This window comes from Cricetulus griseus, chromosome 2, assembly GCF_003668045.3.
Source record: "Cricetulus griseus strain 17A/GY chromosome 2, alternate assembly CriGri-PICRH-1.0, whole genome shotgun sequence".
NCBI lineage: Eukaryota > Metazoa > Chordata > Mammalia > Rodentia > Cricetidae > Cricetulus > Cricetulus griseus.
Genome location: NC_048595.1, coordinates 42,103,342 through 42,129,261, shown reverse-complemented (window position 1 = coordinate 42,129,261; position 25,920 = coordinate 42,103,342). Strand labels below are relative to the sequence as shown.

The following is a 25,920-nucleotide window of genomic DNA, read 5'->3' as shown; positions in this document are numbered from 1 at the left end:
CTCACAGTGTGTATTTACCACTAATTTTGCCCTTTATTGTGAAAGAGGAAAGGGGAGAGATTGAGTTAAAACAAAGCTGGGGTGGGGTGTGAATAGCATACAATAAAATCTGAGTTAGCCAAAGTGTTAGGAATTGGTGGTTGTATTTAATTGTGTTCAAGGCAGCCAAAAGTTCTCATTATTTATCATTACAATTCTTGATTAGTTTGTATTGCTTCTTTTAAAATAATAGATTGCTAAATATGGCTCCTGACTCAGAGATTGGTAATGCCCCAGGCTATTAATAATTAACAAAAGCCAATGCTCAGCGTGTAGACCTGTGGCCATGGAGATAGAAGGCTTTCTTTCAGCTGGATGTGGGCTGCCTCTGGATGTGAGTGGACACAGACACCGAGTATGTTCATGTGTCATGTGTTTGACACTCAGGGTGGTTTGTCATTGGCCTCTTCACTAATATGAAGACAAAAGCCTGGTTTGCATTAAGATGATTCACTGAGCGTGTACCGTGGCAGTTTAAATGAGAAATGTCTCCTATATGCTCAAGCATTTGAACACCTAATATCCATTTGGTTTGAGGAGATTATAAGACATTAGGAGGTGCAGCCTTGCTGGAGGACGTATGTCAGCAGGGACAGGCTTTGAGAGTTTGTAGCCTTGCCCCAATCCTAGTTCCCAGTTCATTTCCTGTTTACAATTGAACATGTGGTCTCTCAGCTTCCTGCTCTGGCTACCTGTTGCCATGCTACCCCTGCCATTATGGACACTCCCTCTGGACCCAAAAGACAAAATAAACCCGATTTCCATGATACACTTACTCTATGGCATTGTCCCTGTTGCACATATCATATGATATGACAGACTTTGAAGATCCCCCATGGAAGGCCCCACCCTCCCTGGGGAGCAGTAAGGGGTTGGATTAGGGGGTTGGTGGGGGGCAGGGGAGAAGGGGAGGGAGAGGGAACTGAGATTGACATGCAAAAGAAGCTTGTTTCTAATTTAAATAAAAAAGAAAAACAAGAATATTCTGTTTATCATTGTTCTTATAAACTAGAGAGATGAGGGGGATGGAGAGAAATGGTCATGGGGCAGGCACCCAGAGCCAGCTGTTGTCATCTTATTTGACAGGTGAGGGAACTGAGGCTCCAGAGATTAACTAAGGTCAAGTCGTAATGACAACACGCCCAAACTTCTCCTGATGGGACTGCTTTGGGAGCCCATCAGTTCCTTGTTCAGGTTGGAACTTGCCAAAAGGCTGAGCTGTTACAGATCACATCAAATGGAACTTAGCACTGAAAGCATCAGGAAGATGGGTCTCCAAAAGAAACTAGTACACTGGAAGGTCTCAGAACCACCAGCCTTCGGACAATGCTGACCTGATTAAATGTGGATATGATTAAACGTGTATTACAGTTTTATGCCTGAAAATGGAGACTGGGAGAGAAAAACACAAAACCAAAAGGACACCTTTAAAGAAAGCAAATGTTTATAATCCCATTTTTTTTTCAAGCATTCGTGGCCTTTTCATTCTGACCTTTTTCTTTGCAGAAATGGCTAATTTCTTTCAAATGCTGTATATGGGAAACATCCAAAGTACTCATCAGATAAACCAATTTAAAAGAACTACTACTGACGTTTTCTCTTACGAAGAGCACAGAGCATCTGACTTGCTACCGATAAGGTCTCTGTAAGCAGCATTCTAATTAAGCCCACACAGACAGCGCTATGTTTCCAAGTACACAGCTGGGCTGGCACTGAGGCACATGCGCACTGGGCAGAAGACCTCCATTGCATTTCAATGACCACGTGTGGCCTTTGTGCAGCCACCAATCCTGCTCTCTTGACACTGTTGGCAGCATCATAAGCCACTTGTCCATTCACCCCAGTGTGCCCCTGGATTAGCTATGAGCCGCCTTCTCTAAGCCTTGGGTCTGGCTGCCATAATTCCAGGCTCTGGTCAGAAAAGTGGTACCCTTCAGCCAGCATGGCACCGCACCTCAGACTGGAAGAGTCAGCTAAAGTGGGGGTGTAGCACTAAAGATAGAGGATGGCAGTGGGGATAAAGGTGGCTACCAGGGTCTGAGCACTCAGACCAGGCTTCCAAACCTGGCTATACTACTCCTGGCTGGCATGGCTTTGGCAATGTACCTTATTTCACCATGCCTCAGTTTCTCCCTATGTAAATCAGAGTACCACGGCACCTGTCCTGAAGACAGACTTTATTTAAAATATAACATATAATAAAATATCCATGTATTGTGGTGCTTAGCGCTACCACTACAAGCCTTTTAGTAAACAATGGACAGGCTGTTGGCAGGAACAATTCTGCCCGCGTTGTTACTATTAGTGAGGTTTGTAGAAACACGCAGGATATATTTGCTTTAATTTTTAATGCCTCATAAAGCACATGGCCCTTTGTGGGGATTCAGCATAGAAGAGAATAAAAAGCAAGCAACCCGGGAGTGTTGTACATAGAAGTCAATGGTGGCAACCCCATCTCCCTCTGGCTTTTCTGCAAACAGTTTCTTTTACAAATGTGGTTTTGGTATGCAAATCACTGTATTCAGATTTCTGTGTGCAAAATACAGCATACAAAAATGGCCTCCTTGCCAAAGAAGCTAGGAGGTGTTGGCTACCATCGAGAGAAATGGTAGCAAATTCTGGATGCCTTTCCCACTGCTCTTTCTAACAATGTATGGGGTGAGCAGATTTTTGGCATGCTAAACTGAACTATTTTGGCTTTAGGTTGTGTGTTCTTGTGATAAAAGTGTGCTTATTGAAGCCTGTAACTACTTTTTGAAACCATAATAATGTGTCGTGGTATTTAATTCAGCATTTCACAACAGCGTGCCACCTCCAGCTAGCAAAACCGCTTGTTCTGAAATCACAGATGGCTTCGCATCTGAGGGTAGGGCTGCTTGACTCGTGTGCTTCCTACTTCCTGAAAAGAATTGTGCTTACTCAGAGACTTAATTTTACATCTCAGAAAACGTTTCCTAATTAATGTAGTCCTTAGTAAGTGAAAGGAATCCACGTCATGTTAGAATAGTCTTTCTTTGGGGAGAGCAGGTGGAGCTAGCTCTGAATTCTCAAGGCAATATTTTATAGTCCAGGCAGAATAATAATATGTCTCTTTCCTGCTGTTCCTTGCCAATTCCAAAGCCTTTCCCCATTGGCTCCTCAGGAGAGGAGGTGAAATAAAAATGTATTCCAAGGTCACTTGTGACAGGGCCTCTGGTCTCCCAAGCTTGGGATTATTTTTGTCCACAATTATGCTCAAGAGACCAGCCACTGCAAGCCAACAGCCCAGACCACATGCCTTTCCCTATTCTTTTCTTTCCCTCACGCTTAAATAGTTTTTGCTCCTTTGGGGCGTTTCATGCTTGCCACCTTACCAAATGAAATGCTCATTAATTTTCCAAAAATGAAGTTTCCTTTAAAAGCATTCTCAGGACGACACACACAGTCTGAAAGCCAGGATAACAAGTGTAAAGCTGTCATGCCCCCAGTGGCTGGAAAAGAGGGGAGACAGTCTTCACGAGGGCATTTGTTCGCATACTCATCCAGGCATGCACTGGTTGGTTCATTTATTCATGCACACACTCATTCACTTGACTTCCTGCTTACTATGTGTTGGGTACTGCCTTAGGCACAGGAACACAAAGATAAAAATATTCCCAGCTATTGAGCTCAGTCTCTACCAGAAGAGGCAGTTGCACAGCCTGGTGCTGCTGCTGCTGCCGTAGAAATCTGAGCCAGACATATAGGTGTGCACAGGTGTGGTCGTGCAGCCTACCACACTGGCAGCCATGGAGAGATGCTTGGGTACTGGCAAAGCTTTGGAAGCTGAACAGATGTAATCCAGATTGGTGGTCGGTGGGTAGGGGAAGAGATAACAGAGGAGACAGTGAGCAAGAAGGGCTGATGTGCCAGGATAGGCTCCAAAGCTACACAGAGAAACCCTGTCTTGAAAAACAAACAAACAAACAAACAAACAAAAAAGGTCTGATGGCCTGAGCCGCCAAGGCTGGGGAGTTCTTTCAGTTGAGAAATTTCTTTGACCTAAAAATAGAGGGCAGGGGAGTATGGGAAAGAATCTCAACTGTTTGTGTGTCTGTTTCATCTTTTAAGATTTCTATTCCAAGCTGGGTGTGGTGTTGCACAACTTTAATCCCAGCACTCAGGGAGCAGAGGCAGGAGGATCTCATGAGTTCAAGGCCAGCCCGGTCTACAAATCATGTTGTATGAGAGCCAGGGATGTTACACAGAGAAACCTTGACTCAAAAACAAACAAACAAACAAACAAAACAAACAAAATAAAAACAAAACAACAAAAAACAAAACAAAAAACCCCAAAGATTTCTATTCTCTAATTCATGTTCAGTCACCAATGGCGTGACCAGATGACTACCCAACCTCCAGCTCCCTCCCCTACTGACCCAGAGTACCTCAAAGGAGCTACAGTGCCCACCCCACCCACATGGGAGCCACTCAGACAGAATCAAGTACCTTACCCCTAGACCATGAATCCTGCTCTGACATGGGCCCTCCTGACCACTGGCTTTGGTCACACCCACTTCCCACACCTCACACTGTCCCTTAGGTCCCAGCTCCCAAGCCCAGCCTGCTGCTCCTCCAGTCCCAGGAGCAGACTGGGGAGATGCTCCATTCTGTGCTTCGGGACTCAGCTCAGGCGGCTCCGCCTTGGCTTGCCTTCCTGTCTGAGTCCCCTGAGTGCTGGGGACTAAAAGGTTACGACCCAAGATGTGGATTCTGATTCCTGCTCAGAAGTTAGAGTGTTTTCTGAGCCTGTTTCCCTCCTGGTTGATGTGTGCCCACCTTGCTCTCTCTTGGGGGTGGGCAGGGCAGGGCAGGCTCATCCAGGACTGGGGCTCTTGGTCTTGTGAAGTTTAGGCAGTGCAGCTACCCATGTCAGCCAGTGGGTACAAACTCTGGACACTGAAAAGCCCTTTCAATAAAGTTAACTCTTATCTCTGTTAACATGTTCATTTATTTTTTTTTCTGTGTGTGTTCATTTATGTATTCACTCACTTAACATTTACTAAATTATCAGTATTTGGCATTGAAAGGAAAAGTATGGGCTCAGGACCCCCAAGACCAAGTTCTCAGCACAAAGGAGATTTATTTGCCCCAGAGGGACAGAGGTCAGAGATAGGAGACAAAGACAGGAGACAGGGGACCAGGGAGAAGGGGAAGGGAACAAAGGAAAGGAGGCAGGGGTATTTGTCCCAGAGGACAAGGATTGCCTCTGGATAGAGAGGAGAGAGATGTGGTATGTAGGAAAATGGCAGTTTATAAAGGTACAAAGGGAAACCCCATATTAGGATGAAGTGTTTAATTTTAATTGGGCATGTTGACTAAGTGAGCCAAAGAGGGTTTTTGATTGCTGGACTTCAGTACTTTGATAGCTGGACCTTGATGGTCAGCTTCAGGAGGAGGAAGTGGCTATATAAGGGAATAGATCTTGATGGCTAGCTTTAGGAATGTACTCTGATGGTTTATAGCAAGGCAGAGGGAATAGAGAAGGGCGAGGCCTGCCAGAGCCGTGTCTGCCTTGCTTGAGCTGGCCAGTCCCTGAGTACCTTGCAAGCTCAGCACAGGGGCTATAAAAATGAATTTGGGCTGGTTGGTGGTGGTGCATGCCTTTAATCCTAGCACTCAAGAGGCAGAGGCAGGCAGATCTCTGTGAGTTCAAGGCCAGCCTGGTTTACAAAGCAGTTCTAGGATAGTCAGAGCTGTTACACAGGGAAACCCTGTCTCAAAAAAGCAAAAACAAATAAACTTAGAAGGCTCCCCAAAGGTTTCATAGCATCTCAGGGCATCAGTAAACAAAGCCATCAAGTCCAAAGCCAGGTGAGAACCTTACCCCTCAGTCAGTGAGTCAGAATGTGGACAAGGCGCGGACTCGGGGATGAGTCCCAGAAGGGCAGCCCTGTCCTGCATCTGGAAGACTGTGATGTGGTGCAGAAGGGCACGATGGGTCGGAGGAACTTGGTCAGTCAATAAGAGCCAGGAGAGATGACACTGCTTAGGCTGTGAGACAATGGGTTATTGCCAAGGTGGGGTGTGTGGACCTAAAGAAACTGCAGCTGGCTGAGGTATCAGAGCACACTTGTGCTGAAGGAAGATGCTTCTGGGGACTCCTAAAAGTCTGCACACTCAGCTGGCTGCAAAGTCTTCAAGACACAGTCTCCTCTTTTCATTTTCCCACAATCTGTACCAGATCCACACACACAGCCACAGCCAGGAATATAGAGGAGAGGTGAGAGAGAACAATGGGACCTTGTAAAGATTTGTAAGTAGGGCCAGCACAGGGACACCTGGGGCCATGCTCTCTTGCCCAGCCAACATGGAAGTGGCTTATATTTGTTAAGGAATCACACTATCCAAAACATGGCATAATATGAGACAACAAGAAGATGTGATTTGCATTACAGAATAAAAGCCTTCATGAATGAGTCTAGATACAAGCCAAAGGACAGACATTCTGGCCACATGCCGAGGAATGATGTAAGAAACCAGTGATTGCAAAGGTGGCTTTCAAAGCCATTTATAATCTGGGACAAGACTGAAAAAGCCATGTAGGTGAGACCATAAACATTTGATTGATTACGAAGCCAGAGACATGGTTCATGACTGTAATCTGTCTGAGGCCAAGGATCAGGAACCCCTTTTTTTTCTTGTTTTTTTTTTTTTTTTTTTTTGTTGTTGTTGTTTGGTTTGGTTTTTGGTTTTTCGAGACAGGGTTTCTCTGTGTAGCTTTGGAGCCTATCCTGGCACTTGCCCTGGAGACCAGGCTGGCCTCAAACTCAGAGATCTGCCTAAGAACCCTTTTCTTTCTTGTGCACTCTGAAGAGAATAGAGATCCTACACCAGGAACCCAGTGAGCCTCTTGCTGCTCTTACCACCCTCTGAAGAGAAACATTTGAAAGTCTGCCCAGATCTTGTAATCTTATTAATCTAACAAAGAGACTGGTAACTGCCTCAACTAGGGGGGATCAGTGTTTACCATGTAATTTGCAACAAGCTGATAACACATCCTGCTACAAGGCAAGCCCTTGGCAGAAAATGGTGGGAGAGGAGAGGATTTAGACTGAAGTTTCCAGGAAATGTTTGCTCACCTTCCCTGCCTCTAGCCTCCCTGCCCCTGCCATCTCCCAGTTCAAAGGCATCTTGTACATGGCTTCTTCAGGTCTTGCCCTCCAGGGATCTGCCCCATGCTTCTGGTTGGGAGAGATGGCCCCTCGTAGGCAGTCTTTGAGTCTGGGCAGCTCTGAGGTTCTTCAGCCTTGTGGTGGACATGAGCTTTTCCTCTCCTTTCATCTGTTGGGACAATGGAGTGTGACAAGAGCATCACAGTCTGGTTCCATGTGTATCAGGTCTTAAACGGCAGTGATCCTTTGATAAATGCAGGAGAAGAGGAACGAATAGGTTGAGTGGGATTCAAGGAGGTTCCCCAATGAGGTTATGGTATTACCACAGGGACAGTCTGGAGGGCCCATCCCTGTGCTTAGCCTAGGCACCCCTTCCAGATGAGACCAGCAGCCATGCAGTCGGCTCTAGGGGTGTGCCCAGCCTAGGCCTCGTTGCCTGGGTTTAAATCACAAGCCTTCCTTCACCAGGACCAACAAATGTGGATGAGATTTAAGACAGAAAGTACCCACTGCGCTCCAAGGCATGGCACTGAGTTCTATGGCAAGCCCCTCAGTGAGTCAATTCAAGTCCTCACTCAAGCTCCTCATCTCATGACCCAACTCATCACACAAGGCTTTGACTTAAAAATCAAGCCACAGAGAAACTGAGTAACTCGGCTGAGGCCACACAGTGAGGAAGAGTCAAGCTTCACTACAGAGGCTTGAACAGAAGTCAGGCTGGTGCCTGTAGAGCACTGGGCACTGTGTGGAAATCTCACCTCCTTTCAACAGTTTTCTTCTCTAGTCATCGTGTCTGTGTTCCTACCTGTAACCTCTTCCTGTGCCTACTTGGGTTTGGTTCTGGAGCCATTGGCCTTGCCCAAGATGTGTTCTTGGCTGCTCCTGTCCCTGTCAGGCCCTCTCTGTTTTTACCCTGTTCTTAAGAGTATGTGGCTCACATGGAAACACACAGTATCCTAATAGTTTGTTTTTTGTTGCTGTGAGAAAACACTGATGAAAAGCAGCTTGAGGAGGAAAATGGTTTATTCCGTGATGGGGAAATCCTTGTGTGTATATGTTTATCTTATTGGTTGATAAATAAAGCATTGTTGGCCAATAGGGGAGCAAGTTAGGTGGGACTAGGAGTTGAGGAGGATTCTGGGAAATGTAGTAGAGACAGCAGCCACCACGTGATCACCAGGAAGACAGGATATATTCCACCAGCGTGCTCAATAAGATAAGTTTATAAAATATATAGATTAATAGTTATGGGTGATACTTAAGACAGAGTTAGCAAATAAATCTTTGTCATTGGCCAGAGGCACTGTACCTAATATAAGACTCAGTGTGTTATTCTGGACGCCCACGTGGCGGCGGGGCTCGGGTGACGTAGCAGAAAGATTTATCATTACCAAATGGTGTCAGGACATGGTTTTATGAACTTCCACATAAAAACTTCACAAAAACTTAAAAAGGGAATTTAGAAGCAAAGGAACAGAGACAAGCACTACTTCTTGGTAGTGGTATTTTCTCGGGTAGTCTCTGTTTTGCTAGAGACAAGCAGATACTCAAGTGGCTCCTTTAAGAGAGGCTTCCTGACTCAGCATAATTGGAAAAAAAAGAAAACAAAAACAAAAAACCACAGGGCTCTTGCTAACAATTGAATGGTATGTATGAGCAGCTGGCAGTGGCAGCAACCACATCTCCAAGCCGAAAGCGTGTTCCTTGATGACAGCATAGACCAAGGCAGTGAGCATAGCTCTCAGTGCTGGCGGTAAACATACCTTCGCCATCTTGGAAAGACATCCACTAAAGCAGCCACTGCTTTAATTTTAGCAATGCTGTTTAGCAGATAAAAGATCGTGTAGCCAGAAAAAGGTAAAGATTTACAGTAAAGACAGATTCAGATGAAGAAAAACTCCTAAAGGTTTACAGTGTATTTAAAAATATATGTAGGCTTGTGAGAGAAAAGAACAGGATAAAGTAATTGAGAGAGAGAGAGAGAGAGAGAGAGAAGAGAGAGAGAGAGAGAAAGAGAAGCCAGTGGTGGTGGCACACGCCAGTAGGATTTGCTGAAGGAAGCAGAGGCAGGCGGATTTCCACGGAGAAACCTTGTCTCAGGGGGGGGAAAAAAAGGAAGTAAAAGAAATAGAATATTAAAAAGCCAGGTAAAGATGGAAAATACTCACAGAGTCTGGATACTATATGTTATACTGTTGTCTTTAAATTGTTTGATTGCCGAGGAAAGAGCTACAGCTGATAAAACACATTTGATTATAAGTGCTACTCAATTAGTCCAACTTATATATTTTTAAAATGCTTTGACTTCTAAATTTAAATATAAGGACAGGTTACTTGGGAGAAGAATTTCTACTTACGTTTCCACATAAAATGGAAAGCTGTGGATTCCTTCCAGACTAATTTGGTTTGATCAAGCAAGACCCCCTGAAGCAGTGGCCCAACCGATCCTACATCCAAAACAGCTGAGACGATGCAGCCTTGCAGACTACAAAAACAAGGAACTGGCCTGATTTCTGTGTTTTATCATGATCCCCCATGGTGTGGACATCACCCCCAACCAGCAGGAAGCAGTTTGGAACGAACGATGCCCAAGTTCCCAAATATTGTTTATAAATGTTTGTTTTCATTTAAATAGGGTTGGTTATAAATGGTAATGATCACAGTCAATCTCTTTTTAAAGGAAAAAAGGGGAATAGAATATAGAAATGAATACATTGGTATGGATTTTCATTTATTGATACAAATTTAAGGTTAATTTTGTTATATGTAAATTTCTCCTCTTGTTTGGTATTGTGTTTATACAGATCTTTTAAAATGTAATGTATAATTAAATGCAAATTATATAGTCACCTATAATAGTCAGAACTTATAATTAGGTTAGTTAGGTTTTCTAGCTATAGAGAGATGTGTTTGAGATGGATAGACAAAGACCTACAGAATATATGGCATTTAAATGGTTTAGGGTTTTTCATGGCAGTGAGACACAACTGCTCCTGGCACACCAATTACATCTGAGAGGAAGATGGGCATTGAAGAAACTCATTATGGAGTTTGCTTTCAATGTGGCAAGATTAGCCATTTGGGCAAGAAACTGCTCTTGTCTGGACTGTTTGATAAACTGGACATGCAGGACCCACAGGAAAGTGACTGCTGAACTTAGAAAACAAGATGGAAAGTTGTGAAGAGTCCCTGCTTCAAGGAAGCATCTGCCAGACATTCTGCAGGACACAGAGGAAATTGGCTGACAAACTGCCAATACAGGTGGACAGTTTAAAATTTCCTGCTTCACTGAGAAGTCTGCCAGACATACTGTGGCCTATAGACTGAAGACAGGATAAATTCCATCAGTGTGCCCCAACGTTACAAAGGAACTTCGGGTCACTGTCCAGGCAGCGAGATATCTCTGTCAGTTCTAGAGTTTATTTATTATCCTTCTGTGGTCTTTGTTGGAGTTGAAGACAGATAGTTATGGTTATAGTTTTCTTTAGTTATTATAAAAGATAAGCTACATATAAGACTTTAGACTCACAAAGATGGGATAGATGATAGAATATTTTCTTTAAATCTTGCTAAATGTTAATGGACTAAATATTGTAACTATAGTTCTTACTTGATAACTGTTTTGTTATATATTTTACTATGTTAATGTTAACACCCTTCTTTTTACTTAGACAGAAAAGAGAAAATTATGGGGGAGGTCCTTGTGTGTATATGTTTGTCTTATTGGTTGATAAATAAAGCACTGTTGGCCAATAGGAGAGCAAGTTAGGTGGGACTAGGAGTTGAGGAGGATTCTGGGAAATGTAGTAGAGACAGCAGCCACCATGTGATCACCAGGAAGACAGGATATATTCCACCAGTGTGCTCAATAAAATAAGTTTATAAAATATATAGATTAATAGTTATGGGTGATACTTAAGACAGAGCTAGCAAATAGGAAATCTTAGTCATTGGCCAGTAGCATTGTACCTAATACAAGACTCTGTGTGTTATTTTGGACACCCACATGGCGGCAGGGCTTGGGCAGCTTGGCAGAAAGATTTATCATTACAATTCCGTCTTACAGCATACTGTCCATCATCCAGGGAAGCTAAGGCAAACCCAGAGGCAAGAACAGAAGCAGAGGCCATGGAGGATAATGCTCACTGGCTGCCTCAGCTTGTTCACTTATACAAGCCAGGGCCACCTGCCAGGGGTCACACTATCCACATCAATCATTAATCAAGAAAATGCCCCCCTCAGACTTGCTCACTGGCCAATCTGATGGAGGCAACCCCTCAAGGAAGGGGTCCACTTTCCCAGGCATCAGGTTGAAAAAACCAACCAGCACACACAGGCTATCAAATGCATGGCTAATTCTACATGAGAAGTCCACCAACTATATGTTAAGAGTTGTCTTTGTCATGGTCTGTGGTTTAGAGCACTTAATTGCTCTTGCAGAGGGCCCAAGTTCGAGTCCCAGCACCCACATGGTGGCTCAAAACTGTCTGCAACTCCAGTTCCAAGGGATCCAGTGCCCTCCCCTGACCTCTGTGAGCAGCAGGTATGTACATAGTATACATATATACATGCAGGCAAACACAGTCATACACACAAAAGAAATATTTTAAAATTTTAAAAAAAGATGGAGGTGTGGTGCTGAGGAATTGGCTCAGGGGGTAAAGGTTCTTCCACTAAAGGCTTCTGATGCCTTGAGATCCCCAGGACCCACATGGTGGAAGGAAAAACCCAGTTTTTCTGTGACTAACACAACACAAATAAATGTGCTAACAATTTTAAAGTGAAAACAGGTATGTCTGGAACTTAACACATGGGAGCATGATCAATATTTGCCAAACTAAAGGGTAAGATCCAGAGAGGGGCCCTCCCCTCACCCCACCCCACCCTGCCCCGGTGAGGGCAGCATTTATAAAGTCACATTGTTAATATAACAAAGCCTAAATTTAGGTCCCTTTAAAAAACCTTTTTGTTCTTCTCCTTACCTCCTTTGGGATCCCTGATTACAAGTTTCTATTTACACTGTGGCAAACTGGCTTTTTTTTTTTTTCACTTAGAATTAATTTTAGTGACATGCATACAGGCATACACACATTTGCACACAGCATGAGCAAATTCTTTCTGTCCCACCCACCTCTGAAATCTAAGCAGGACAATTTAGATTGGGACTCTCCAAAGCAGGAGGGAACCAAGTACACTAGTTGTCTTCTGCCTAGCCCAGACCCCATGGAGATCTCTCAGCATGGCATGATAATTATCCATAATTGCAGCAGGCATAGCTGTGAATTGAACTCATCCTTCTAAAGACACAATGTCTCGGTATGGGGCATGCTACATCTCCTGCAGACTAAAGGTTCCCAGGCAGTACCTGGCAAACTCTTGAAACTCAACTCTGAACGAAAATCACAACAGCCAAGGGCAATATTTTGAAAATAAACCATTTTGGAATGAGAAGGTCTTAAGACTTAAAGGGGTGATGTGAAAAGAAACAGAAAACCTCAAAACACCTTTTCCTAAATCAGAGTGACTGAATCTGTCCCCAGCAGCTTGGTCCTTTCCTGCAGCCTTCCTGCCAGAGCACATCCATCATCCGCAAACATCTCATCGCTCTCCCGCCACAGGAAGCGACCTGTGTCCTGTTGCCCCTCAGCCAAAGCACCTGCCAGGCTGCATTAGGAGAGAGGTGAGGCCATTGACACAGATGGCCGTGAGTGCCAGCTGCACAGGCTGGCAGGCAGAGGGGAGGCAGCTCCTTGTGAAGTCTGCCTCTCTTCCTAGACATGGGTACTCCCTCCACCAGGAAGAGAGATGTTGCCTGGAGCTGGGCACCTGTCGGGGGTGCTTTTTCGCTGGGAGATGTGGGGGTAGAGTCTATCTGCAGCTAAAGAGCTGGCTGGACCTGTGCTGTTTGGGGGCACATAGGGTCTACACCCCAAAAGTGCAGTTCTCTGAAAACCTCTCAGTTTCTGCCTGAAAAGCAGGGCTGCTTTTTATATGGCAAGCCCTTCTAGGGTAGCTAATTTTGGCCACAAGAACACCTAACATGCATTATGCTAGGGCCTAATTCTGCATCTAGTTTACCTATTGAACCTCCATGCCCTCCATAATAGTAGCAGGGATAGTTTTCCTGGCTGGGACTTGTGAAGGGTCCAGGGTTCCCTGCTTGGCACCATGGATCCAAGGTCAGATGGTTTTCGATTCAGATTTTAGGCTAGCCTTCAGGAAAGGCTTCCCAGTTCCTCCTGGCTTCTATCCCCCTGGTAGGGTGGGATGACAGCATTCATCTTTTTAAAACGTTGTTTTAAGATTTACTTCATTTTCAAATTAAGTGTATGTGTGTGGGCATGTGAGTATGAGTATGGGTAAGATTAATCCCAAATATTTGAGGAGAAAGATCACCGACTCAAATCATCACAGCCAAATTAATTACAGCAAACTTTTTTATTTGTGTACTCAGGCTGCCTCCCCCTAAGGCGGGATTCCAGAGGTCAATATTGGACATGAGAAAGACAATGTTTTTATAGCTCAGGGTAGGGGGTTTCCAAATGGGAAGAACTATGTGTGGTTACAGGAGCAGAACATAAGCATAACAAGTCAGTCATAGTGACCTTCTGAGACAAAGGCATGATTGCAAGGTGGTCCTAACAAGGCAGTCATAGCAATACATAGTCATAACAACCTTTTGAAACAAAGACAGAGTTGAAAGATGGTTATAAACAACTTTTTGAAATCTCCTAATAACTTTATTTTTGTTTTACTTGCATTGGTGTTTTGTCTGCATGTATACATGAGAGTGTCCCCTAAGCATCTTTTTGAAACAAAGGCATGATTGCCATTCCTGGAATAGGCAGTACAGACAGGAGTTAAGGTTACAGGTGGGGCTGGCCCAGTCCTTGAGAAACAGAGATATAATCATAAACAGGAATGAAACTAGCTTGTCTTTACTATAAGATGGCCAAGCTGGTTCATCAATACCTGCAGAGGCCAGAGACATTGGTCTCCTGGAGCTAGAGTTACAGAGGGTGGTGTGCGACCCAACAAGGCCACTGTGAACTGAACTCAGGTCCTCTTCGAGAGCAGTACACTGATGACCCACCTCTCCAGCCCCTGACATACTTTTACATTACATTTTACTCTTTCTTTCTCTCTCTCTCTCTCTCTCTCTCTCTCTCTCTCTCTCTTCTCTCTCTCTCTCTCGTCTCCCGTGTGTGTGTGTGTGTGTGTGTGTGTGTGTGTGTGATGAGCATGCCAAGCACACCTGCAGAGGTCAGCAGAAAACTTGTGGGAGTCAGTTCTCTTCTTCCACGATGTGGCTCCTGGAGATCCTCAGGTCATCTGACTTTACTGACGGAGCCATCAGGCCAACCCCACAGCACTTACTGTAAATGAAGGTGTGTAGTACAGGAATGGCTCACACCACCATGTGGACTCTTTTCTTTGTATATCTCTAAAAGGCCAGCATGGGACATTTAGGAGATTACTGAAGATTGAACCCAGAGACCCAGCAGGGATGAAGACTTTCCCTCTTCCTCCAGTGAACTTCAGGCCCAGAGCACTTATGTAAGGACTCTACTTGACTTGGGAGGGACCCTGCACCCACCCTCAAGGGACCTTCTCTTAGAACCTCTCCTCTGTGAGTACTCCTTCCAGAGCGGCTCTAATGACCTCAGAGAGGGGACTACAGGTGTCCTATTACTACAGATGGAGAGCCTAAGGCCCTGAGTCCATCTTACTTTCTGTCACTGTGATAAACCCCATGACCAAAAGCAACTTGGGGGAAGAAAGGGTTTATTTGACTTACATTATCACAGTCTATCATGGAAGGAAGCCAGGGCAGGAACTCAAGGCAGGATCCTAAAGGCAGGAGCTGATGCAGAGACCATGGAGGAGTGTTGCTTACTGGCTTGCTCCCCATTGCTTGCTCAACCTGTTTTCTTATACAACCCAGGACAACCTGCCTGGGGTTGGCACCGCCCACAGTGGGCTGGGCCTCCCACATCAATTCTCAATCCAGAAAATGTTGCCTATAGGCCAATCTGATGGAGGCAATTCCTGGTTGACATTCCCTCATCCCAGATGGCTCTAGCTTGTGTCAAGTTGAAGACAAAACAAAACTAAGTTGTAGAGCTGTGAATGACACTTCTGGACTCCAGTGCTTTCTCCCTTCCTCCCTGCTGCCGCCAGACCCACGTGTGTGCAGCTGTGGACACCTGGAAACACTGTCATCCCAGAGACTGCTCTTGATGCCAGGAGGGCAGCAAACCCACAGGGCACAGCCTCCCAAGGGGGTTTGCCCTTTAAAAGCAGCTCACTTGGGGCTGGCTGTTAGCTGAGAGGGCCAGGAAAGTTGTTGCATCACTGTTAGGATACTGGAAGGTCATGATATACACCTGTGACCTTCTTAAGCCCTGCCTGAGTTCATTGCCTGTGAACATGTCCCACCCACTTTCCTCATCCAACCCAGGCTCCGGGCCACACGTGTGCCCCATTTGCCTCGTCATATATCTGCAAGGCCAGTTCAGGATAGGGCCACAGCCTTTGCCCACCGCTGAGCCCTGCTGGGATAAATCTTTCCGCCAAAAGCTGCCTGAGACCCACCGCCATGTGTGAGCTTTACGCCCGAGTTAGGCCCAAATGAATACACAGAAACTTGTATTAGGTACAATGCTGCTTAGCCAATGACTAGGATTCTCATCTGTTAGCTCAGTCTCAATTATCATACATCTATATATTTTATAAGACTTACCTTATCGGACGCCTTATTGGCGTCCCTCCTTGCCGGTGGCTCACATCCTGCCGCTGGAGGGGGCAAACGGGAAAAAGGGCCCTTCCTGTTTCTCCTTCGCTTAAATATGAGTATCCTTGCTATGTCACTTCCTGCCTGGATCGGCACTTCTCTACTACATTTCCCAGAATCCTCTTTGACTCCTAGTCCTGCCTAACTTGCCATTTCATTGGCCAAACAGTATTTTATTTAACAATCAATAAGATAAACATACACAGTACATTCCCCATCAGAGCCCTATTGAATTAAGACCACTGCCCGACCCTCCCTGCTCACCCAGCCTCCGTTTACCCTTCATTTCTCTGCAAAGTCCCAGCTGCACTTCCCAGATGAGGCTTTAACCCCAGTTTGATGAGACTGACACATACACCTGCCCTCCATCTCATGTCTTCTAGAGCAGCTGAGGCTACATTGTCATCACCCATCCTTCCAGACAGATGAGGTGGCCTGCTGTGGAGAGCCACAGCCCTAAGATGGCACTTGGCTGGATGCCAGGAGCTTAGCTGTAAACAAGCCTTATTTGGAAGTGCTTGAGGCATCTGGCGCACTTCCTCCTTCTGTGGCCTATCCGGGATTGCCAGATGGCATGAGCTGACTGGGCACTGAGCATCTACTTAAGGGCTTGCGGGGGCTGGGAGAAGAGAGAAGCTGATGTACAAGGTTCCTGAATAAACGGCTTGAAGAAGAGTCGTGGTCGTGTTTCTCTTGCTGGTCGAGATAGAAGCGACGGCCTGTTACGATAAATCTTTCTGCCAAAGCCGCCTGAGCCCCACCGCCACACATCGTGCTGCTGGAGCAGGAGCGGAGGGGAAAAGAGATCCCTTCCTGTTTTTCCTTCGCTTAAATATGAGTCTCCTTGCCATGGTGGCCCACAGGGTCCAGGGTCTATACCTCATCCCCCCATTGCTATCCTCTCTTCCCCTGGCACCTGCTGTCTCCAGGAGCTCTCAACCACTGAGCAGCTGTTCCTGGCTGAGATGCCTCCTGCCCTACCACCCTCCTGAACTGGTTTGTCATCTTCCTCTCTCTCCTTCCAAGGCTTCCTGCTCTCTTCTATCCCCATGGCTGAACCACCTTGATCAGACCATAGGCATCTTTGGACAAGGTTCCTACAACAGCCTCTATAAACATGCTGCCCTTACCTACCTCCTCCCAGAGCTTTCCTCTACCCTGAACTGGTTCTCAATCTTGGGCCAGACTCCGCCCCCACCCCCGCCCCCACCTATGACCCTCAGGATTCCCCTAGTCTCTTAGGCGGGTTCTATCCAGACTTTAGCTGTATATCCATGTGCTTTGTGGTATGCTCTCTGCATGGCTCAAGCCTAGACCCATCCCACACTGGGACCCTGCTTCCTTGAGCCCCCTCCTGTTCTTGGTTCTAAAACATGAGAGTCGCAGCCTAGAAGACCTGGCCACCTCAAAGCTTTTCCGTCTTCCTCTACCAGGGCCAGCTACACTCAGTTTCTAGAGCTGAGATTACAGCCTCTCATTGCCCCTCTGCACAGTTGGCATCACAAGGTGCTGCTATTTGTTTACATGTCTTCTGTACAGCCAGAATGTTCTCCCAAGACCCTTTGATCCTGGGTAGTTTGGCACATGACAACAGTGGCCTGGAATATAAGCCTGGTGCCCATACTCCAGCCTAGCCTCAGAAGAGCAATCCTGTTTGTATGGAAAACTAGTCTCTAATTCCATCTCTCCTCTCCAGTGCTGAGGGCAGGAACCTGGGCTACAGAGTCAAATGGTTCCAGGTTCAAATCTTGACTTGATCACTTAGATGCTATGGGTCTTTGGACAAGACAACTGACCTCACTATACCTTGGTTACCTATGTGTAAAATGGAGTGTTCATGCCCACCTTCTGGGAGTCTGGTAAAACCTGACAGAATAGACCTTTGATAGTGAAGGCTATTATCCCAGTGGGTCTCTTGATAACGTGGACTAATTGAAACAGGATAGGACTGAATCCAGTAAGATTGGCTATTATGCTTGCTATAGAAACAAATTGAGGAGAACAGACTGAGCCCTGCAGTAGATACAGAAAACTCCCAGTTCCCCCTTTATCCTCACTGACTTAAAAAAATAAAAGTGTGTGTGGAGTGTCTTAGGTAAGATTTCTATCCCTGTGATGAAACAGCATGACCGAAAAAACAAGTTGAGGAAGAAAGGGTTTATTAGGGTTTCACTTCCAAGTAAGATCAAGAACTCAAGCAGGGCAGGAACCTAGATGCAGGAGCTGATGCAGGGGCTATGGAGGGGTGCTGTTTGCTGGCTTACTTACCATGGCTTGTTCAGCCTGCTTTCTTATAGAACCCAAGCCCAGCAGCCTAGGGATGGTCCTACCCACCAATCACCAATTAAGATCTTGTGCTGGACCTTATGGAGACATTTTCTCATCTGAGGTTCCCTCCTTTCAGGTAACTCTAGCTTGTGTCAAGTTGACATAAAACTTATCCAGCACAAGGAAGGCGAATAGTTTGTTTAAAATGGAAACTAAAGTTGAGTAGTGGTGGCACATGCCTTTAATGCCAGCACTAGGTAGACACAGGCAGGCGGATCTCTGTTAGTTCAAGGCTAGCTTGGTCTACAGAGTGAGTTCCAGGACAGGCTCCATAAGTACTGGGAAACCCTGTCTCAAAAAACCAAAAAACAAAATAAAAATAAATAAAATGGGTGGCTGGAGAGATGGCTCAGAGATTAAGAGCACTGACTGCTTTTCCAGAGGTCCTGGGTTCAATTCCCAGCAACCACAGGGTGGCTCACAACCATCCGTTATGAGGTGGTTCACAACCATTCGTTATGAGATCTGGTGCCCTCTTCTGGTGTGCAGATATGCATGGAAGCAGAATGTTGTATGCATGATAAATAAATAAAATCTTTTAAAAAAAACCTATGCACAAAAACAAAACAAAAATAAATAAATAAATAAATAAAATGGAAACTAAGTTTATTCTCTGCTCAGGGACGTCCCATAGACTGTTGCTCTACAGTGTGATGCTGTGAACTACTACAAGTAGCCTATGGATCCCCCCAAGATTATTGAGGAAAAAAAATGCATCAAAGCCCTAATTCTAGTTGAGGGCAAAAGACCAAGGTTAGACGGCTGGATTAGGCAGGAGTCCCCAGTGGCAGGAGAGTCCCATGACTGAGAGATGGTAGCTTTCCCACTACAGGACTCAGTGGCAGTAGTGCTTAGCACAGCCATTTTGGGATGCCGACAGCGCTCAGCATCCCAGACTATGAGAACAGCTGGCAAGAGCTTAGGTCTGCAGAATGCAGCCTTCTAGATGAAATCTGCAAGAGAGACAGAGCCTTTAGACATTACAGAATCCAAGTATTATTATCGCTCTATAAATATCTCACACCCACAGTGTATCAGGTGCCACATGGGAAATACTAGATTTGGCTGGATATCTTCTTAAAAGACACATAACAGTACCATATGCCAGTCATCTTGGATAATATTTATGTGCTTGCTGGAGAAGCAAAGATTAGCTGTGTCAATATGTATAGAGAAATCCTACAAAAGATTCTGCGGGGCGTATATCCACACTTACAACCAAAGGCATTTGACTAATTTCTTCACCTTTTTAAGAACTCTTTCACCTGTGAGCTGCAATGAGGAACTAATATGGCAATAACGAGGGGAACTTTCAGAGGCCCCAGGGAGCTCCTGCTGGCGCTATTGGGTCCTCTGTAGCTAAAAGGAGCTTTGACAACAAGCTGTTCTACCTGTTGTTCACTAATGGGACTTGAAACAGCTCATTCCTTTTTCATAGTAGACGCAAAAGAATAAACAAGCCCTGTGAATGTGATCCCAAGTGCAAGCTTATACTCAAGCACTGTGAAAATAGCCAGGCAGGAAGTTTAGGCAGAGGGTACCAAGGGGCTTGAACTGTCTCCCATCCTACCATTGAAGCACTAACTCCAATCCGAAGGTATTTGGAGATGGAGCCTCTGGAAGTGATTAGATGAAGTCATGAGGGCGGGAAGTGCCTAGGCACTCTTCTAAGAAGAGCATTAACCAGGTAAGTGGCAATGCACAGCTGTCATCTAGCACTTCAGAGGCTGAGGCAGGGGGATTGGGAGTTCTGGTCTGTGCTACATAGTGAGATTCTGTCTCAAAAAAAAAAAAAAAAAAAAAAAAAACCCTCAACCAAGCAACTAAAGGGTCTCAGTTCTGTCTCTCTGTGTATCTGTCTCTATCTCTGTGTGTCTCTCTCTCCCTCTTTCTTCCACCCTCTTTCTCCCCGTCTCTGCCAGTAAGGATATACTGAGGATTCAGCCATCTACAGCCTGAAAGAGGTCCCTCACCAGGTCCCTTACCAGAGCCTAAGCATGCTGGTCTTGGATGTCTAGCCTTCAGAACAGTGAGAAGACACAGGTCTATTGTTCAGTGACTCTGTCTTTGCAGTGTTTTGTCAGATCAGACTCAGCAGCCTGATATGACTAATACAATGAGGTTCTCATGCTATGTGCTTTCGTCTTAAACAGTGACAAGATCAAACATAGCCATTGCATTAAGCGGACAAATCCAAGTGGCCAAATCCTGGCAGAGGTGATTGTTAAGGACTGAAAGATACACATCTATCAGAAAGAATTAGTCCTGAGCTTAAAAAAAAAAATACAGAATCAGCCTGTTGTTTGAAGCTCAGCCCAGGATTAAGTAGGCGAATGCCAGTGACATTGAAACCCTGTGACAATGCTGTTGAGTACAGGCGGGAGGAGGAGAGAGAACAATCAAGCGTGGTGTGAATGGCATTCTCTTTACTACACAGTTTTATTTTTAATTGCCAAGTGCCTGAGTGGTTATTAGTGAAATTTATTTTTGTAATAAAAGATCTTTGTTAAATCACAGTTTTAATAACAGTGATGTGAACTAGATTTTGCTCTCATAAATAAGATACCGCAGCACTTGTAACTTCTGGGAGAACAAAAAGAACTACAGCCTGCTCCAAATGTTCATTCAACTGTTAGGCAGAAAAGCAAGTGACGTCGTCGTTGGAGTGTAGAGCCCACAAAGTGCTCATCAGGACAAGCTCAGCGTTTGCCTGGCTCCAGAAACCTCACATTCTGCATTCATTTTGACCTCCATACAGCTGTGTGACCTGGGGCAGATCCCTTGCTATCTCTGGGATTTAGTTTTCCTGTTGTTTAAAAATAAAATAAAAAGTGATAAAACAAGAAAGAGAAGAAAGCTGACCGTTTCTGCTCTGCCAGGCCCTTGAATGTGTGACTCCACTCGGCAGCAGGCAGCCGTGAAAAATGAGCTCCACTCATGGCAGATACTGAAGGCTTAGGAACAGTGCTGAAGCACAGAGGCCAACCACCCAGGAATGGGAGTCTCAGTACATCGCCATTATTATACCCTCCGTGCAGCACCCGTTTAATGCCCTCATGCCACGTGGGCAACCAGGCATGTCCAACACTGAGCCTAGGGAACCACAGGCTGACCTGGATGGAAGTGCCAGGGACTGAGGCACTGAAGGAAGGCATCTGACAGAAAGGTAGCCTGAGGAAGAGGCACATTCAAAGGTCCCCCCCAGACAGTGTCACTGGGTTAAGGGCTCTCCTCAGAATTCTGGCTTGTCAGGTGCTGGAGAGACCCTAAGTCCAGTGTGCAGGTAGATAGATGCCTGCTGTCAGTCCTGAGGCAGCCCACTACAGCAGTAAGGTCAGCCCAAAGAGAAAGACCACAGGATCTAGGTGACCTTCCCCCAGCAGGCCTGGGGACACTGGGGCATGGGTGGCCATAGCAAATACACCTTCCCAGGAGGCTTGAGCAGCAAAGTTGTGTTTCCTCACAGCCCTAGGGAGGCTAGTTTCCCCTGAGGTCTTTCTCCTGGGCTTGTGCATGGCCACTTGCTGTGTTTTTACTCTTCCCTCTGTGTCTCAGGCTCCCTCTCTTATAGGAAACTAGTTTCCCTGGACTTGGGCAACAATGATGCTGTAGTGACAGAACACTCTGGTGGCCTGGAGGAGGCAATGCCACATGGCCACAAGAGCAATTACCCAGGGGCAGGAGGAAGTTTTGGGGATGATGGCCATGCTCACTCTCTTGGTGGTAGCCAATGGTTCTCAGATGGTGCTTACCATCAAAGCATGAAAGTTCATGAGTGTACACATGCTCACACACGTGTGTGCACATGCAAGTACACACACCCCCCCACACACACACATACCACACAACACACACACACACACACACACACACACACACACACACACACACACCATATAGAGAAGTTTCTGGATTAGAACCACTAACATGGTGAAGAAAATTAACCATGGTACAAAAGCATTGGGTGGATACCACAAGGTCAAATGATGAGATGCTGTTAATCCTGAGGTTTGCTGGAGAAAAACTAATTCCACCACATAAGCCAAATTTCAAGCAAGCTTTTTTGTTTGGTTTTGGGGTTTTTTGTGGGTTTTTGGTTTGTTTTTGTTTTTGTTTTTGTTTTTGTGACAGGGTTTCTCTGTGCAAAAGCCCTGGCTGTCCTGGAACTCACTCTGTAGACTAGGCTGGCCTCAAACTCAGAGATTCTCCTGAGTGCTGGGATTAAAGTTGTGCACCACCACACCCGGTTGAAGCAAGATTTTATTAAATATTAAATACTGTTCAGGTAGATGGACTCTGGCCAGGTTCACTCCCTAGAATTCCCAGCAGAGTGGCCCCAGACCCGTGTTATGGCTTGGCTGTTATTTTCCAAAAACTGCAACTCCGAGCATTCCAGGAAGATACCAGGGTGGGGTTTACAAGTTACCATTGGGTCTTACAATACCACCATTCATTCCCACACAGGTTCCGGAATTAATCAAGGATTCTGGAGTTCAAAGTTCTCCCAAGCCCTTACCTGTCTCAGTCCTATCTTTGTTTCTCAGGGTGGCTTGTGTTCCAGCCTTGGGCTTGTCTTGTGTGGAGTGACATTAATAATGACACACAGATGTAGGGCTGTTGTACAGGGAGGGGAAATAAATACCCGAGAGGCATTCTTAGACAGTGCCAATGAAGAAACAATCTCTCTCCTACCTGCTCTCCCCCCCACCTGCCACACAGTCCCCAGACACAGGGCTCCCGAGATGAAAAATTCTTGCACACAGGCACAGCCAGAGGCATTCACAGACACAGGGACCTCTCTACTCCCATCTTCAACACACCCATTTAACAGGGTCTCGACCAGGAGCCCACCCTCACCAGCTTTGAAGAGATTACTTTGGGATCCCCAAGGGAGAGACGCCTTTATTCCAAGCACATAGGTTTTAACCATTTGAAATCTTATTGGAAGTACTGGCTGCACACACACACCAAGTCAGAACAATACAGAGGAGACTAACATAGCCTCAGAAGAGGACAAGCAGGCAAACATGTGAGGCATTCCACAGTTAAATAAAAAGGCAAGAAAACAACACACTGAATTTCTGGTTTGAAAATAAACACACTAACTGAAAGACATTTAAAAGGAAATTCAGAAACACATTTGAGAAGGAAGGAAGCCAAAGTGTTGACCCAGGACAAAGGCAGAGGGGGCCAAAGCATTCAGGATGGTCTTTTGTCCCTTGAGTTTTTAACTTTTAGAACATAGGACACAGTTCCTTTGATCTCAGAGGTGTTGTTTCCTTCTTGAAGACAAACCATTCCACAGGCAAACAGTGGAGTGAGGAGCCCTCATAGGAGGTGCAGTCACAGAGGGGTGAGGAGCCTCAGAGCTGGTGCAGGCACAGAGGTCAGCCACTCCTCAGGGTGAGGGAGAGAAAGAAGCAGATTGGCCATGGCCAGGGCCAGGGTGTCGAAGAATCACTTGGGTTATAAGGAGAGGAGGGACGCCTGTGACCTGGGGCAGCCTGGGAGTTGGGATAGAGGAGGAGGAGAGGGCCCGGATGCTAGTGTGGACTTTGAAATGTATAACAAGTACATGTGAATAGGACTAAAGGAGTCTGGAGGCCAGTGTGGGCTTTGATATGTAACTACAAGTGTTGGGAAGGGAAGTGGCCCTTTCTGGTAGGCAGGTTCCTGAGGAATGCTGGGTGCTAGAGAGCTTTTATCTCTTCCGCCAACAGTGCTTCTATGTAGTGTAGTTTGAGCAGAACTAAGACTGTCATTTGGAGGTGCCCTTTGGACCTGACACCAACCTCCTTGAGGAAGGGGCTCCTGACACTCCCCCTTTCCAAACCCATATTATTCACATTGGGGTTTTTGGTTTTTGAGACAGGGTCTCACTATATGCGCTAAGCTACCCTTGAGGCCTCTACATATCTTAAACTGGCCTTGAACTCATGATCACCCCACCTCTGCCTCTTCAGGATTAGATTTCGGCCACCACACCTGATCCATATGGCTCTTGACTATCTTTGTTTTTCTTGGGGAGGACGAGCTGGCTCTTGCACCAGGGGACAGTTAAACTGTGGCATATCAAGACAACAGTGGGCTGCCCAAGAGTGAAAAGGAAAAAGCCTCTCCTGCATAGCCACAATAAAGGAGTAAACCTCACATGGCGCCCATGCAACTGAGAGCCTTATGCTACATGCCAGAAGCCAACCCCAGAAAGATGCATGTTGTGGGGTCGATTTCTATGGTAGTCTGTCATTTGTTTTTGTGTTGAGATAGGGTCTCTTGTAGCCCAGGCTAACCTTGAACTTGCTATGTAGGCAAGGGTAACTTTGAACTTCTGGGAATCGGACTCTAGATCTTGTGCGTGCTGGTCAAGCAGTCTACCGTCCTAGCTACACCCCCAACCCTGTGTTCCCATGACAGTCTGAAAAGAGGAAACTGCAAGGCAGAGGCCAGAATGGTCAGAGCCATCGTGGGAAAGGGACTAAGGCCACTGGGAAATTGCAGATGGTGGAAATGCTAGACGTTTTGTGGGGTGGGGGTGACCCTGCTGGGCTTCTCAAATAGCACTGAATAGATCAGTTTTCTTGTGTGTGTGTTACATACCTCAGTACAGCTGGTTAGAGATCACTGTGGGGAAAGACTGCATGGACAGATCCCAGTCCTTGACTTAACGGTTATGTTGTCCGGTCCCTACAGAGCCCCTGGGGAGACCCAGAACCTACTGGCTCTCCTCTGCCTGGTGCTGCCCCACAGAGGACAGGTTGCCCTACAGACACCCTCCTGGCAGGGCACCTGAGCCCTCCTGGCTGCTCTACTCTAACTCGCACGAGCCCTTCCTGATGCAAGCCCTGGGCTAACAGTGGGGACAGCACCCTTCACTGGAAAGGTTCATATGTCGGCGGGACGGGCAGAGCCAACTGCACACACCTCAAAAAGAATCCTGAGGTGTGGCTGACCCTGACAAAAGTCAGAGAGGCTTCCTGCTAGAGGTTGAGACAGGGTGAGACATCTGCCAGTGACAGGCCAGGGAATGCTGGGAACAAGAGGCAGAAAGCAGCTTGGCTTTAGAAAGGAACTTAATGGCAGGAGGGAGAACAAGTGGTTTGCCCCTCTCAGAAAGAAATATATGTGACAGCTGCTAAGTAAGGGTCTCCTTGGGTCTTGGCAGCTCATGAACTCTCCCGAGGCAATGAGAATCCCTAAGAAGCAAGGCCATTGGATTTTCATTTTAGAAGAACCTTGATGGTGGACACTGGGGCCCTGGGGTTTCATAGGCCAGGTTGGTTTATATTTTTCCATCTCGAGTGCATAGGGCTGCCATCTTCTAATATTGCCCTAAAAAGCAACCACTTTTTTTCTGTCACCATCATGTCAAAAGCAAGAGAAGGGGGTGGGGCTGCTGATGGGTTTTAATGCCCAGTCCTGGGAAGGGAATAATCTCAGATTGTGGAGCCTACCTTCAAATCAAATCTATATGCCCAGCACTCGAGAGGGCATGGCAGGAGGATCTCTGAGTTCAAGACCAGCCTGGTCTGTATAGTGAGTTCCAGGCCAGCCAGGGATACATTGTGAGACCCTGTCAAAAACACAAAAACAAAACAAACAAACAAAAAAATCAATGCAGCTTTACAA

General features: G+C 46.0%; 3 long non-coding RNA genes across 4 annotated transcripts in view; 1 reads left to right on the top strand and 2 right to left on the bottom strand.

Annotated features, from left to right (window-relative positions):
- Positions 1-15,977, bottom strand: part of LOC107979404 — a 28,209-nt gene extending 12,232 nt beyond the window's left edge. Inside the window, exons 1-2 of the long non-coding RNA XR_003482746.2 lie at positions 15,916-15,977; positions 7,140-7,341 (exon numbers count right to left, since the gene is read on the bottom strand). This is a non-coding gene — a long non-coding RNA (uncharacterized LOC107979404). The remainder of the gene's footprint in view (positions 1-7,139; positions 7,342-15,915) is intronic.
- On the top strand, positions 10,896-16,521 carry LOC118238298. Of its 2 annotated transcripts, none has more exons than XR_004768180.1 (3): positions 10,896-11,715; positions 14,624-14,729; positions 16,350-16,521. It is a non-coding gene; the product is annotated as an uncharacterized LOC118238298 (long non-coding RNA). The 2 variants fall into 2 exon arrangements; XR_004768181.1 differs by having other exon boundaries at positions 14,624-14,802.
- Positions 13,592-15,026, bottom strand: LOC113834307. Its single transcript, XR_004768182.1, has 2 exons — positions 14,971-15,026; positions 13,592-14,548 (listed from the first exon to the last, which is right to left on the bottom strand). It is a non-coding gene; the product is annotated as an uncharacterized LOC113834307 (long non-coding RNA).
- Positions 16,522-25,920: the final 9,399 nt, after the last annotated feature.